This window comes from Salvia splendens, chromosome 14 (genome assembly GCF_004379255.2).
Source record: "Salvia splendens isolate huo1 chromosome 14, SspV2, whole genome shotgun sequence".
NCBI lineage: Eukaryota > Viridiplantae > Streptophyta > Magnoliopsida > Lamiales > Lamiaceae > Salvia > Salvia splendens.
In genome coordinates, this window is record NC_056045.1 from 942,917 (window position 1) to 948,971 (window position 6,055).

General features: G+C 33.8%; 1 long non-coding RNA gene across 1 annotated transcript; it reads left to right on the forward strand.

Moving 5' to 3' along the window:
* The first annotated feature begins 5,169 nt into the window (after positions 1-5,169).
* LOC121765007 lies at positions 5,170-5,744 on the forward strand. The gene is made up of 2 exons (XR_006042690.1): positions 5,170-5,347; positions 5,420-5,744. It is a non-coding gene; the product is annotated as an uncharacterized LOC121765007 (long non-coding RNA).
* Positions 5,745-6,055: the final 311 nt, after the last annotated feature.

Consider the following 6,055-nt stretch of genomic DNA (forward strand, 5'->3'; position numbering starts at 1 on the left):
TGATCAACCATATCTTGGATTCACATAGAGGCCGTCGAATAAAAGAATTGGTGGTGGACATGCACATCCATGAATGTGGCAATTTTGAGAAATGGTTCGAGTTTGCCAAGCTAATGAAGCTGAAATAATTCGCCTATGTGGTAGGCTTCATGACTAGGGTCTATTTCATAGACTTTAAATTACAAATGGAATGGAATGCCTTAAAGATTTGTATCTGGGATTAGGGATGTCAGTGTAGCCCGCAACCCATGGGCTGGCCTGAATAGCCCACTAAATTTATAGGGTCAGGGTTGGAAATTTCTAGCCCGATACTATCCCGCAACCTGTTAGGGCCAGACCCAAAAACCCGATGGGTTGCCCCAAAAATCCTATAAAATTTCTATTATTCTATTTTTTTACTCCTAATTTGACACTTCATTGATTAATTTTTTAATGTAGATAACTAAAAAATAACTTTTCATTTTATATTAAATATACAATTATATATTGAATTTTTATTAATATATTAATTGATAAATAAATTAAAAACTTCAAATTCACAAAAAAATATTTAAATTTCTAAAATATGCATTAAAATTTCATGAAATATCTCAAATATTAGCATTTTTATCTTGTTTATGATTGAGTTTGAGCAAATATCTCAAATTTATCATAATTATACAATTTACATTTTATGAATAAAACTAATTTTCATCATTATTTATTGGATTGATCGCATGTTAATCTAATCGGTAGTAATCCGATTAACCTGTTGGGCTAGCCCGAAACCTGAGCTTTTAGGGCTAGGGTTGAACTTTTCTAACTCGAAAAAAATACAACCCGATTAAACCGCACCCGATTGACCCGCAATCTGAGTAGGGCCAACCCGAAACCCGATGGGCCGGCCCGATTGACATCCCTATCTAGGATGCATTAAAATGATCGATCGAGACTTTGAGCTTTTGATTTCCAGTTGTCTTTCTCTTGAATGTTTGAGAATTAGATCATCTATTGAGTTGAAAAATGTCTCAATTGTTGGCCATTCTAAACTAAAGCATTTATTATATGTTTTGGAAGTTGAATCCATTGTGATTCGCGACGCTACATGTAACGCCCCACTTTTTGAACACTAATTTGCGAACCATAAAATGTTTTGCATTTAATGCTTTTAATGTTGTGGAGTCCGTGAATTAAATAACGAGTGAAATTGTTATTTGATATTTTTTTGTGACTGACAAACACGGATTTTGCATGTTTTTAAGGGCTAGATTTGACTAGTTTTAAATGTCAATTATGCAAATTATGTTCTTAAACACTTGTGAGCGCATGTACTTCAAGGTGATCAACGAGCTAGTAATGAAAATGCACTAATAAGCTTTGCTTGATTTGATTTGTATTCTTTTCAAACTCTTTATTTCTTGTTACAATTTTTGAGGCAACTATGAAGTCTAGTTCTTAGCATCCGTGTTTCTTTATTAGTTTTTCTCTTATTTTGTTTGAGGACAAACAAATAATTTAGTTTGGGAGAGTTGACAAACACGGATTTTGTATGTTTTTAAGGGCTAGATTTTACTAGTTTTAAATGTCAATCATGCAAATTATGTTCTTAAATTGCATATATTATACATTTGGTATTCTGAATGTGTTTGTTGATAAATGATAGAAAAAGATAGAAAAAAGATGCAAAAAGGCCAAGGTGTAGTAGCTTCTGTTCGAGCCCATTCTTCCAGCAAATTTGAAGTCCAATCGGTGCTTACTAGTACATGTCATTCTCTTCGTCTTCGAAAGAGCTTTGTGTGGATACCTTAAACGTCTCAATCGGAGTTTTGTAGAGAAAGTTATGACCATTCTACGAACATTGCGCAATGCAGTCAAAGCTGACGGAAATTTGGGCGGAAATTCAAGAAAGAGAATAAATTATTAAATTGTGAAACCAAATCTCTCTCATTTCTTGTAGGACACGAAAATCATTAAAAATAAACCTTTCTCCGCCTAAAAATACCCAAACCTAATTCATAATCCCCATCTCAGAGCCTCCAATCCTTCTCCCTCTCTACACTTCTTCCATTCCATATTCCACCCTTAAATTCATCCATCTTCCATTGGAGCGGAGTTCTGCAGATCCATGCAAGAGGAGACTGAAGATTGAAGATTCAACCTTGGGTTTTATCAATTTCTTTCACGTCTCGTACTTTATTTGTGGTTTTTACTTGTCTATGAGTAGAACATCAATTGTGGAATTTTTGGTGAAGATATTCAATTGTTTTTCCTTGTAAGCTTTTGCAGTTATTTGATTTATCTGGTGCTTTCTATGTTCAATTGATTAGCTACCTCTTAAATACATGTTAGAGTTGATTAGAGTACTCGGCAGATGAAATAATTGACTTGGAAAAAGGGATAATTCACACCTTAATTCAATAGAACTCAGGAGAGTTGAGGTTTTGAGTGGGGTCTTTGATCTTATATGCTTTTAGGAGTTAGGGGTTTAAGGGTTAGAAGAGGACTTCAATCCTATCACCTAATCTACAGGTTTCTCACATCGGGAGGGGGTTTAATCTACAATTGTGATCGACTTAATAGCTCTGGAGACCATAATTCAAGGAAGTCGATTGTATTTTTGGATCCTAAAATTTTACATTCTTAAGCCTGCTTTGTATTATTTCTTTTTATGTTTTATGTTTTTTTGTTTATTTCTTTCAGTCTAGTTTAATTAATCAACCCAAAAATCATGTGTCTCTAGATAGTATATGACGCTTAGTATATGGTAGTCAGTTGCAATCTTATTCCATGTGTTCGATATCTGGTACTGACCTTTAGCTATACTAGATCTATCATGTATGCTTGCAGGTATTTTTAGTGCTAATAAATAGTGCATTAGTAACCTAATTTGATTTGAAATTATTGGCTGTGCCTTGATGGGTCAATTTCATTTATTACATGACGTGGCTTTTCAAACAATGGGTGCTTGGTGAATTTACTTGTTTTACGAGCTCTAATTTGTGATGGTGAAATCTCAATGTGATTTAATTTTCAAGGCATGAGTTAGATTAAATGGGTTCATGCATAATTATTCTAGCCATTTTTATTGGAAATTTCGATCACCATCATTTGTTGGAGAAGAATTCTATTCTCTTGGATTTAGTTAATTGCCTTGGATATTTATTAAAATTAAATCCAAACCAAATTATTCTCTATCTTATTCTATGCAACATTCGACCCTCTTGTTTATTCCTTGAATATTTAGAATTCCCCTATTAATTAGAAGAATGGATTATTTTATGGATTTAATTGATTCCTTGTTTAATTCTTGCAATGAATTTAAATCCAATTAAATCCTAGCAAATCTTACCACATCTTGTTAAATCTTTATTGGAGAAGCATAGAAATCGCCCCCTCCCATTTAATAGCAGGATTTATTATTTTGTTACATATTATATGGTATCTTTCTCTCCAAGTAAATTTAAATTAAATCCTACACATTTTTAATAGGCAAAAATTGCCTACTTCTAATCTCTCTCAATTTCACGCTATTTTCTGTTCTTTCTCTAATTCCACAATATTTAATTGTTCTATTTAATGGTGAAATCAAATCTTTGAGATATAAAAACCCTAACCCTAATCTCACTCATTTCTCACGCCAACTATCTTTCCCAGTACTCTCTCTCAATTTGTCTTCCATTGATCTTCAAGAGTTCTTCATCTATTACATTGAATTGGAGTTGAAGACTCAAGATTCATTGAAGAACCAAAGCTAATCTTTTGTTCTACCATTTGTTCTCATCAAAAAAGGTATTTTGATCCATCCTTTCATATCTAACCGGTTAATTGGTATTCTTGAACCCCATGCATATAGATCGAGTGAAAAAGGAATTTATTTGATGAATGGGAAAGTATGTGTGTATGTGTGTGTTTGTGGGTGTGTGCGTGTATGCGTGAAGTGTGTGCACGTTTATGCATTGTTTATAGATTTGAAGTTGGAAGTATTTTGGTGCTATACTCTTTTTTTATTATTTTAATAGTGTAGTGCTTGATTAAAAGTTGAAAAGGAAGTATACGTTTGTGCATGTTGAAATGGGAGTATACGTGTTCTGTGTTTCGAAAAAAAAGAGTATTTTAATTTTATTGTTATACTCCTTTAATTTTTGAGTTTTTGTTTAAAAATTGGGATGTGAGACAGACGTGTGTTTTTCAGGAAAAGGGGTCATTTAATATTTGTTGACCATTTTAAAATTTAGCGGAGGATGTTTTACTAATTAAATTCCCGTGGATCCATTTATCTTTTCTTAAAATTGTTGGGGACGTGAGCTGCCGAAATTAATCGAAATACCCAAGTTTCTAATTAGGAATATTTGTAATCCTATCAATAAAAATAATCAAACCCTAGGGATGCATGCATCTTAATTATTGTTTGATTCATTGCGTTGATCTCTGTGTTATTTCTAAATTCTAGTGGTTATATCCTATGCAAGTGAATCGTGATCGCAAGGGAAAGAATATAATTTTGGTAGACCGTGTGCCAGCGTACGGGTTGGCCGGTCTAGTGACTTGGTTTGTGGCCACATTCCAAGTCATGTATGAGCAGATATGGTTGACGTCTATGGGAAAATCGACTGAGCGGTCGTGGTTTTGAACGATGGAATATTTTTGGTGCTTCAGACCTTTCTAAAGCTAAAACCCCGATGGTTACTTGAAAATGGTATGATGAATATAATATTTTGATAACTTATTTTCGGCATAAGTCCACTGACTATTTTATAGTACTCACCCTTGCATGTGTTTTCCCTATGTGCAGGTTGAGCGGCGACGAGCTGAGTGGTGTTGAGCTTAAATTGAAGTCTCGTTGGATTTATTTTGAACTCCAAGGGGCGTCGTGTTTTCATACATGGCGTCACTCTTACTCTTGAATGCTTCCGCTTAATTATGATTGTTACTTTCTCAATTATGTTTCTGAACCCTCTTCCACTCTTGGATTATTAATTTTGATAATTGTTGACTTCGGATTCAAATGTTAAGCGTTTACTCTGATTTTCCCTCGTTATTTGAATATTAAATATTTTGGTTGACCTCTTTATCGAAACCCTAGAAAATTCTCCTTTCATAAAGTCCCTTTTGTCGCGATCTCCCGCATTTATTAACCCTAGAAAGGGCGGTCCTGACACTACAAGCCTCATTTCTTTGGCGATCATTTATTTGAACACTAGATGTGTCGTCCAACTGAGCAACATTCAGAAGCTTACAAAACTCAATTTTGAAGAAAGCTCAGATAATCTCTTGCTTCTTGACCTCCTTGTCCAAATTCCATCTTGCATACGCGACTAACTCCAACTAATTTGCCTTCTCAACTACAGATAACTCTTCTATGTTTTCGGTAATAATTTGTCTTTAATTTCATCTTTCATCTTATATATCAAATATTAATGCATGTGATTTTAAATTTCAGGTGTATATTTATGGTGAGTTGCCGTGGATTGATTTTGTAAATATAAAACATCTAGAGTTGGTGCTTGATCCAATGAATAGTTGTAATCCTGGCGGGGCAACTTACGTGCGTCTTTTGACTGAAGCATGTATTTCATTAGACAAACTTGTGATAAGGGTATGCATCAACTCAAACTACCTACTTACTTTGTCATTTTAAATTTAAATTTGAGTGTAGTCATTACGTTGTTTGATGCATTTTTCATACATCATTTTGGAGTACCCCCTATGTACTTAAACCTTCGACTACAACTGATTTTATTTTAAGTACATTATTCTACATCCAATTTATTTTGATATATTCACAACGTCTGAAATTACTAGTAGTACGAACTATGAAATTGTTTTGTGTAGTATTAGTTTTGATATTAGTTGTTGTATTAGTTGTGATATTATTTGCCGTATTACATGCGATATTAACTATCTGTACCCAATATGATATTATTTTCATGTGCGACTTCTGATGTTATTTCAACAAAACTAAACTCAAAGGGATGTAAGTTAGTCGCATTCAATTCATTATCTGCCATCTTCCTATCTTCCTATTTCCAACCGCCAACTTCCAACTTCCAACTAACTCATTGAATGATACATTGTC